This window comes from Gnatocerus cornutus, unplaced genomic scaffold (genome assembly GCF_029298725.1).
Source record: "Gnatocerus cornutus isolate USDA-ARS CGAHR unplaced genomic scaffold, icGnaCorn1.1 ctg00000283.1, whole genome shotgun sequence".
NCBI classification, from domain to species: Eukaryota; Metazoa; Arthropoda; class Insecta; order Coleoptera; family Tenebrionidae; genus Gnatocerus; species Gnatocerus cornutus.
The window spans coordinates 6,458-15,000 of NW_028275602.1; the positions used below are offsets into that span (position 1 = coordinate 6,458).

General features: G+C 46.7%; 2 non-coding genes and 1 pseudogene across 2 annotated transcripts; all 3 read left to right on the forward strand.

The window, feature by feature from the left end:
• The first annotated feature begins 2,173 nt into the window (after positions 1-2,173).
• On the forward strand, positions 2,174-4,094 carry LOC148165551 (small subunit ribosomal RNA). The gene has a single exon (XR_015771374.1). It is a non-coding gene; the product is annotated as a small subunit ribosomal RNA (ribosomal RNA).
• A 1,616-nt stretch (positions 4,095-5,710) lies between these two features.
• On the forward strand, positions 5,711-5,867 carry LOC148165552 (5.8S ribosomal RNA). The gene has a single exon (XR_015771373.1). It is a non-coding gene; the product is annotated as a 5.8S ribosomal RNA (ribosomal RNA).
• Positions 5,868-6,525: 658 nt separating this feature from the next.
• Positions 6,526-8,543, forward strand: part of LOC148165553 (large subunit ribosomal RNA) — a 5,597-nt pseudogene continuing 3,579 nt past the window's right edge.

The following is an 8,543-nucleotide window of genomic DNA, read 5'->3' on the forward strand; positions in this document are numbered from 1 at the left end:
AATTTTTGATAAAAATTTTTCTAAGTCTCATGTTGGAACTGTGGCGGTCGAGCGAAATTTTTCCAAGTCCGAAGTCGAAACTGTAGCGTTCGAACGAAATTTTTCTAAGTCCGAAGTCGAAACTGTAGCGGTCGACCAAAATTTTTCTAAGTCCGATTCGAAACTGAGGCGTTCGACCGAAATTTTTCTAAGTCCAATTCGAAACTGTGGCGGTCGAGCGAAATTTTTCTAAGTCCGAAGTCGAAACTGTAGCGTTCGGCGCTCATTCGTCTAAGTCCGAAGTCGGAAGTGTAGCGGTTGATAAATTTACATTGACCAAAAGTCCCAGAAAAATCGAAATTAAATGCAAACGAACAAAAGTTACGGTCGAACTAACACCAAACAAGGGTGGCTGTGATAATTTCAAACCCCTAACTAAACGGGATCTAAAACCCTCTGGAAACTGAGGCGTTCGAAATTTTGATGAAAATTATTCTAAGTCCGAAGTCGGAACTGAGGTGTTCGGTCGAAATGCCGTAAAAACGTAAAAAATATTTTTTTCAAAACACCGTTAACGGCATTCGAGTCCTAATGACCCTTGAAATTGATCTGCGAAATCAGAATTTTAAAATTCCGTCTCTAAGTACCCAAACGGACTTTTGCACCGAGCGATCAGACCGATTTACCCGACCCCTCGCCCATAGCGAGCGGCCGGCGCGCTATGGGATTTCGACCGTTTCGCGCATCGAGTGATTCAGAGCTGAACGCTGCCGCGCTGGCATATATAGGGATAGTAGTGGTGGTATGTAGCAGCGGACAAAAGCGTACGATCGAAATGTGATTTTATGTGCGTCCGATTATCTTGTTACCTCTCGTACACCGCGACTTACCCGTAGTTGGGACGATGGCCGGAATGTGTACCCTGTGGACCCACCATCGTTTGAGGGATGACAAATCTTGCCATTGACCATGCACAGCGAGATTGCGGATGCGGCGAGCGTTTCTATGTTAGCGGTCCAAATGCAATCAAAGATTTTATGTGTTCGTGTCAGAACGACCAAAAATTAACAAATGCGTCAACTCACTAAAGTCCGAGCGAGAATTTTGAAATAAATAAAATTTCATAAACTCGTAACGTGTGAATATTTCTAAAGAGAAATCTCACAATAAACCGTCGCTTTCAATCTAGCGAAGAGTATGGAGAATGTTTGAACTTTTGCTTGTCGACGACGATATTTTTTCTTTACGATAAAATTTCAAGTCGATGTGCCCAAAAATCTCTAAATTTTGAACTGGGAAATTATTTCTTCGTCCGATGAATCGCATTGATCTCTGTTTTTGACGAAAAAAAGACGGATAAAATGCAGCATTCAATCAAGGATATAAAATAAAAGAAAAATTTTCCGTAAAAACTATATTACAATGGAGGATTATGTTTCTACTTTTCGTCCGATGAGTCGCAACAAAAATAAGTAATCCATCCGTCGTTGTTCGTTTAGTCGATCTGAATGCACTGTAAAAATTTATTAAAGTAAAATGTTACGTTTGCATTTCATGAATTTTGACAAACGTGTACCGAAATGTGTACAAATTATTTATTTCGACGACGACGACAACTTAGAACGGATGAATAAAATTAATTGTTGCAAGATTCAAACAAGGATGAAAAAGTCATAGAAAATTATTCCGTAACCATGATATTGGATTATTTTTTCTTCACTCTCTCCTCCGATGAGTCGCAACAAATAAAAATCCATAAATCAATTCATCCGTCGTTGTTCGTTTAGTCGATCTGAATGCACTGTAAAAATTTATTAAAGTAAAAATGTTACGTTGCATTTCATGAATTTTGACAAACGTGTACCCCGAAGTGTGTACAAATTATTTATTTCGACGACGACGACAACTTAGAACGGATGAATAAGAATAAAATTGTTGCAGGAGATTCAATCAAGGATGATGTGAAAAAAATGTCGAAAAATTTTCCATCCAGAAAGATCGCGTGGCGTTACGTCTCTTCTTACGAGGTTTTCGTTTCGCAGACACGCACACTTTCTTCAAAACAATAATAGGAAAGTGTTCAGTTTTTTATAAGAGCAGCAGGTGTCTTTCCGAAATTCTACGATTATTGTAGCTTATATGACTAGAAGGAAAGAAAGACTAAAACTCTCTTATTTTAAAACAAGAACGCAGTTCCCTGGTTGATCCTGCCAGTAGTCATATGCTTGTCTCAAAGATTAAGCCATGCATGTCTCAGTACAAGCCAAATTAAGGTGAAACCGCGAAAGGCTCATTAAATCAGTTATGGTTCCTTAGATCGTACCCACATTTACTTGGATAACTGTGGTAATTCTAGAGCTAATACATGCAAACAGAGCTCCAACCGGAAACGGAAGGAGCGCTTTTATTAGATCAAAACCAATCGGTGGCGGTCTCCGTCATCGTACAACTTGGTGACTCTGAATAACTTTACGCTGATCGCACGGTCTCGCACCGGCGACGCATCTTTCAAATGTCTGCCTTATCAACTGTCGATGGTAGGTTCTGCGCCTACCATGGTTGTAACGGGTAACGGGGAATCAGGGTTCGATTCCGGAGAGGGAGCCTGAGAAACGGCTACCACATCCAAGGAAGGCAGCAGGCGCGCAAATTACCCACTCCCGGCACGGGGAGGTAGTGACGAAAAATAACGATACGGGACTCATCCGAGGCCCCGTAATCGGAATGAGTACACTCTAAACCCTTTAACGAGGATCAATTGGAGGGCAAGTCTGGTGCCAGCAGCCGCGGTAATTCCAGCTCCAATAGCGTATATTAAAGTTGTTGCGGTTAAAAAGCTCGTAGTCGAATCTGTGTCCCGCGCCGCCGGTTCATCGTTCGCGGTGTCAACTGGCGTGCCGCGGGACGTCCTGCCGGTGGGCTTAGCTCGAGAGGGCGGCCCAACTCAATCCCGCCGCGGTGCTCTTCATTGAGTGTCGAGGTGGGCCGGCACGTTTACTTTGAACAAATTAGAGTGCTTAAAGCAGGCTAAAACTTCGCCTGAATACTGTGTGCATGGAATAATGGAATAGGACCTCGGTTCTATTTTGTTGGTTTTCGGAACCCCGAGGTAATGATTAATAGGAACGGATGGGGGCATTCGTATTGCGACGTTAGAGGTGAAATTCTTGGATCGTCGCAAGACGGACAGAAGCGAAAGCATTTGCCAAAAACGCTTTCATTGATCAAGAACGAAAGTTAGAGGTTCGAAGGCGATCAGATACCGCCCTAGTTCTAACCATAAACGATGCCAGCTAGCGATCCGCCGACGTTCTTCCGATGACTCGGCGGGCAGCTTCCGGGAAACCAAAGCTTTTGGGTTCCGGGGGAAGTATGGTTGCAAAGCTGAAACTTAAAGGAATTGACGGAAGGGCACCACCAGGAGTGGAGCCTGCGGCTTAATTTGACTCAACACGGGAAACCTCACCAGGCCCGGACACCGGAAGGATTGACAGATTGAGAGCTCTTTCTTGATTCGGTGGGTGGTGGTGCATGGCCGTTCTTAGTTGGTGGAGCGATTTGTCTGGTTAATTCCGATAACGAACGAGACTCTAGCCTGCTAAATAGGCGTATTTCGACATCCCAAAGGCCCGTCGATCCTGGGTTCGCCCGGTGGTCGTGCGCGGTTTTTACTGTCGGCGTACAAACAATTCTTCTTAGAGGGACAGGCGGCTTCTAGCCGCACGAGATTGAGCAATAACAGGTCTGTGATGCCCTTAGATGTTCTGGGCCGCACGCGCGCTACACTGAAGGAATCAGCGTGTCCTCCCTGACCGAGCGGTCCGGGTAACCCGCTGAACCTCCTTCGTGCTAGGGATTGGGGCTTGCAATTGTTCCCCATGAACGAGGAATTCCCAGTAAGCGTGAGTCATAAGCTCGCGTTGATTACGTCCCTGCCCTTTGTACACACCGCCCGTCGCTACTACCGATTGAATGATTTAGTGAGGTCTTCGGACCGGTACGCGATGGCGTTTCGACGTCGTCGATGTCGCTGGGAAGATGACCAAACTTGATCATTTAGAGGAAGTAAAAGTCGTAACAAGGTTTCCGTAGGTGAACCTGCGGAAGGATCATTAACGTGTCCTCGTACACACGAATTTTGACATATGTATAATTTATTATTATGCATTTTTATTTGATCGTGTCGATGTACACTTTATGTTTTTACAACACCGTCGTCGATGACATGGAGTCGACGGCACGATCTTTTGTCGTGCCGTTGCTTGTTTCTTTTTGAAACACCGTGTGTACGACGTTTTGAACTACGAATCGTACATATTCGGAAAAACAATAGCGTTACGCTGGCCCGCAGCGCCGGTCCTTGCGATCGAGTTTTTCACCTTTTTTGAACGAGAAAAACCGAATTCGCTCGGGCATACGGCTGTTTCTTCGGGTACCTAGATTTTTTGATTTTTTTTGTACTATCTCTCGATCTTTTCCAATGATGGAAAAAAGGAGGGACGCTTTCGGTTTTTCGACCGGATCGCGGAAAGTTGTGAACTCCACCGCGAAAGTCGAAAGACGTTAGAAGTCCTCTTTTTTCGGACACACGGAGAGGATGTAGCAGAGTAGTCGAGAAAGAAGAAAATCGCAGGTGTCGAATTAGGTTACGACTCCGTGGGTTTTAAATGATTTACGCCCGGCTACGGGACCGGCGAGAAACGCTCCCGATTTTACGATTCGCGTGAATGATGTTCGTCGTTAGACGCTTCAAAGAGTTTTTTGAAAGCGCCGTTAAACGAGCGATCACACACACATCACACCTTGCTTTTTTAATGTTTTTGGTAGATGTGGTAAAGTGATTTCGTTAGAAACGGTAAAATTCTCTTTACGGAGCGTACGACTGCACCATTTCAAAATTATATACACCGTCAATCGTCATTAAGTCACGATATAGAACGGTAAACTTGAGGATTTTATGTTAGACGCTCAGTCTGGCACGTCTATAGATTTTTTCGTCAAAATTCACGATCTGTCTTCGGTTTGGCGACGAAAAAATATAGAAAGAAAATTGAAACACGAACACAAAGACCGCCCGCGAAAATCTCTTTTCGCTTACGGCGGATACTAATTCGCTTTTTCATAACGAGTACGATGATGTAATGATGTGTTGATTCCGATCGATCAAAAACCGTCTCTTCGTCACACTTTTTAAAGTGCTTGACACACGCACACTAAATGAAAGACACAATAAAGGAAAACTACCGAAAATGTAGTTTATGAGAGAAAGCAGCATTATTTATTAAAATTATTGCTGAGAAAAAGGAAATTGGCAAATTCCTAATTAAAATCGTATCGAACATGTCCCATCTTCACACATACATGCTCGTACTTTGCGTGTAAAAGCGGAGACCGCGTGAAAAAGAAAAGTGCTTCTTTTTCGGTGCGCGGATACAAATTTGTGTTTGGGTTAATATTTTTTTTAATTTTTTCGTACGCGTAAAACTGAGACCGACGATCGCGTTCCCTTTCAGACGAGAAAGTACGGACGAAAGACAATTAAGAGCGAGAATCATAAATATCCATACCACAACACCGAAATTTTAGACGTGGCACGTTTCGGAACCACGAAGATCATTTTCGTTTCGGATGTACGCACGTACGCAAAAATTTTTGCAAGACGTGTATAGACAGCTGGACGATCGGCATGATCGGGGTTCTTGTGGAACGAGCGTTTAAATTTTAAAAAGATTACCCTGAACGGTGGATCACTTGGCTCGTGGGTCGATGAAGAACGCAGCTAATTGCGCGTCAACTTGTGAACTGCAGGACACATGAACATCGACATTTCGAACGCACATTGCGGTCCTCGGATATAATGTTCCCGGACCACTCCTGGCTGAGGGTCGTGTCAATTTCAAAGACTGCTCGGTTTTCGTTTTCGGACGAAAACGTCGGAGCGTGTTGGATGTGTTGCGACGCGTCGAATAGGTACTCATTAATGTACGTGATCGTCACTTACGTCACGATATAACGACGCACGCCTCGAACGTGTGCCGAGACGTTTACTCGAGCGTGTTTTTTCGTCAAAAAGGACGGGACGGGTATGCTTTGTATTTTTTTTTTACAAAGTCCGTCGGACGTCCACCTTGCGAATCATAAATACGAAAGTGTTTACGTCGGCACATGTTCTTGCGTGGTGTGTCGTAGAATCGTGTGTTTGTGTGCGTTTCTCGTGCAGCGAGTAAATTTGCGCGACATCTTAAGACGCGAAAGCGACCAACTACTACTTGTTGTAGTTGTTGGCTGGTCTTTCGGCGTAGCACGTCCTATTTCTTCAACATGTCGTCATTTAAAAAAAAAAATGGCGTTTTAAGGTTGAGAACGTTATAGACGGTCGTCGTGTCCGAGACGTGTAATGCAAATCGCGACAGACGTCAGATCGTAAGCGTTTCTGTAAACTTAGCCATTTTTTAAAAAGAAAAATGACGAACACGTATAGCAAGGAATGGGAGACGTGTCGTGATCGTCGAAATGACCGAATGAAAAATTTTTATTTTTCATATGCGACCTCAGAGCAGGTGAGACTACCCGCTGAATTTAAGCATATTACTAAGCGGAGGAAAAGAAACTAACTAGGATTCCCTCAGTAGCGGCGAGCGAACAGGGAGAAGCCCAGCACCGAATCCCGCGGCCGAAACCGGACGCCGGGAAATGTGGTGTTAGGGAGGATCCGTCATCCCGAGATCGTGCGGCGCGTCCAAGTCCATCTTGAACGGGGCCACAGCCCATAGAGGGTGCCAGGCCCGTAGCGACCGCTGCCGATAACGGGAGGATCTCTCCTCAGAGTCGGGTTGCTTGAGAGTGCAGCCCTAAGTGGGTGGTAAACTCCATCTAAGGCTAAATATGACCACGAGACCGATAGCGAACAAGTACCGTGAGGGAAAGTTGAAAAGAACTTTGAAGAGAGAGTTCAATAGTACGTGAAACCGTTCAGGGGTAAACCTGAGAAACCCGAAAGGTCGAAAGGGGAGATTCAGCGTGACTCGATGGCGGCGCTGGACGATCGTGTGACAGATGGCGTACGCGTCGTTTGCACCTTTCGTTTTGTCGATCTGCCGTCGAACGCGTGCACTTCTCCCCCTGTAGGACGTCGCGATCCGTTGAGTGCCGGTCTAAGGCCCGCGGTGGAGCTCGTTCGGACGGTTCGCCGTTCGCCGAATGAACCCGTGGTGTTTCCCGATCGGCTCGCTCGACGGTATACAGATGGCGCGGGGCCGCTACACAGTTAGCGTCCGACCTTCGGCAAGCGCGCCCGTCGTGATGGTGATCGGACCTGGTGCCGGTCCCGTCCCCGGGTGGCTGTTCGCTGAGGTGTTCTCGGACAGACCTCGTTGAAACGCCGATCTGCGACGCTATAGCTTTGGGTACTTTCAGGACCCGTCTTGAAACACGGACCAAGGAGTCTAGCATGTGCGCGAGTCATTGGGATTTAACTAAACCTAAAGGCGCAATGAAAGTGAAGGTCCGCCTTGCGCGGACCAAGGGAGGATGGGCGGTCGTTACGGCTGCCGCCCCGCACTCCCGGGGCGTCTCGTTCTCATTGCGAGAAGAGGCGCACCAAGAGCGTACACGCTGGGACCCGAAAGATGGTGAACTATGCCTGGTCAGGACGAAGTCAGGGGAAACCCTGATGGAGGTCCGTAGCGATTCTGACGTGCAAATCGATCGTCGGAACTGGGTATAGGGGCGAAAGACTAATCGAACCATCTAGTAGCTGGTTCCCTCCGAAGTTTCCCTCAGGATAGCTGGCGCTCATAGCATACGAGTTTCATCCGGTAAAGCGAATGATTAGAGGCATTGGGGTCGAAACGGCCTCAACCTATTCTCAAACTTTAAATGGGTGAGATCTCCGGCTTGCTCGAACTATTGAAGCCGCGAGACTCGAATCAGAGTGCCAAGTGGGCCATTTTTGGTAAGCAGAACTGGCGCTGTGGGATGAACCAAACGCCGAGTTAAAGCGCCTAAATCGACGCTTATGGGATACCATGAAAGGCGTTGGTAACTTAAGACATCAGGACGGTGGCCATGGAAGTCGGAATCCGCCAAGGAGTGTGTAACAACTCACCTGCCGAAGTTACTAGCCCTGAAAATGGATGGCGCTGAAGCGTCGTGCTTATACTCGGCCGTCAGAGGCATGTGCGGTCAGGTTATTAAATTAACCGGCCATGAAGCCCTGACGAGTAGGAGGGTCGCGGCGGTGAGCGCAGAAGGACTGGCCGTGAGGCCGTCTGGAGCCGCCGTCGGTGCAGATCTTGGTGGTAGTAGCAAATACTCCAGCGAGGCCCTGGAGGACTGACGTGGAGAAGGGTTTCGTGTGAACAGCCGTTGCACACGAGTCAGTCGATCCTAAGCCCTAGGCGAAAGCCGATGTTGATGTGGTGTAGATTTTTGTCGTTGGTCGCAATTCGCAATTGTTGACGGAAACGTACGGAATTGTGCACACACCCGATGGGCGAAAGGGAATCCGGTTCCTATTCCGGAACCCGGCAGCGGAACCGTTTATAATTCGGGCCCTCGAAAGA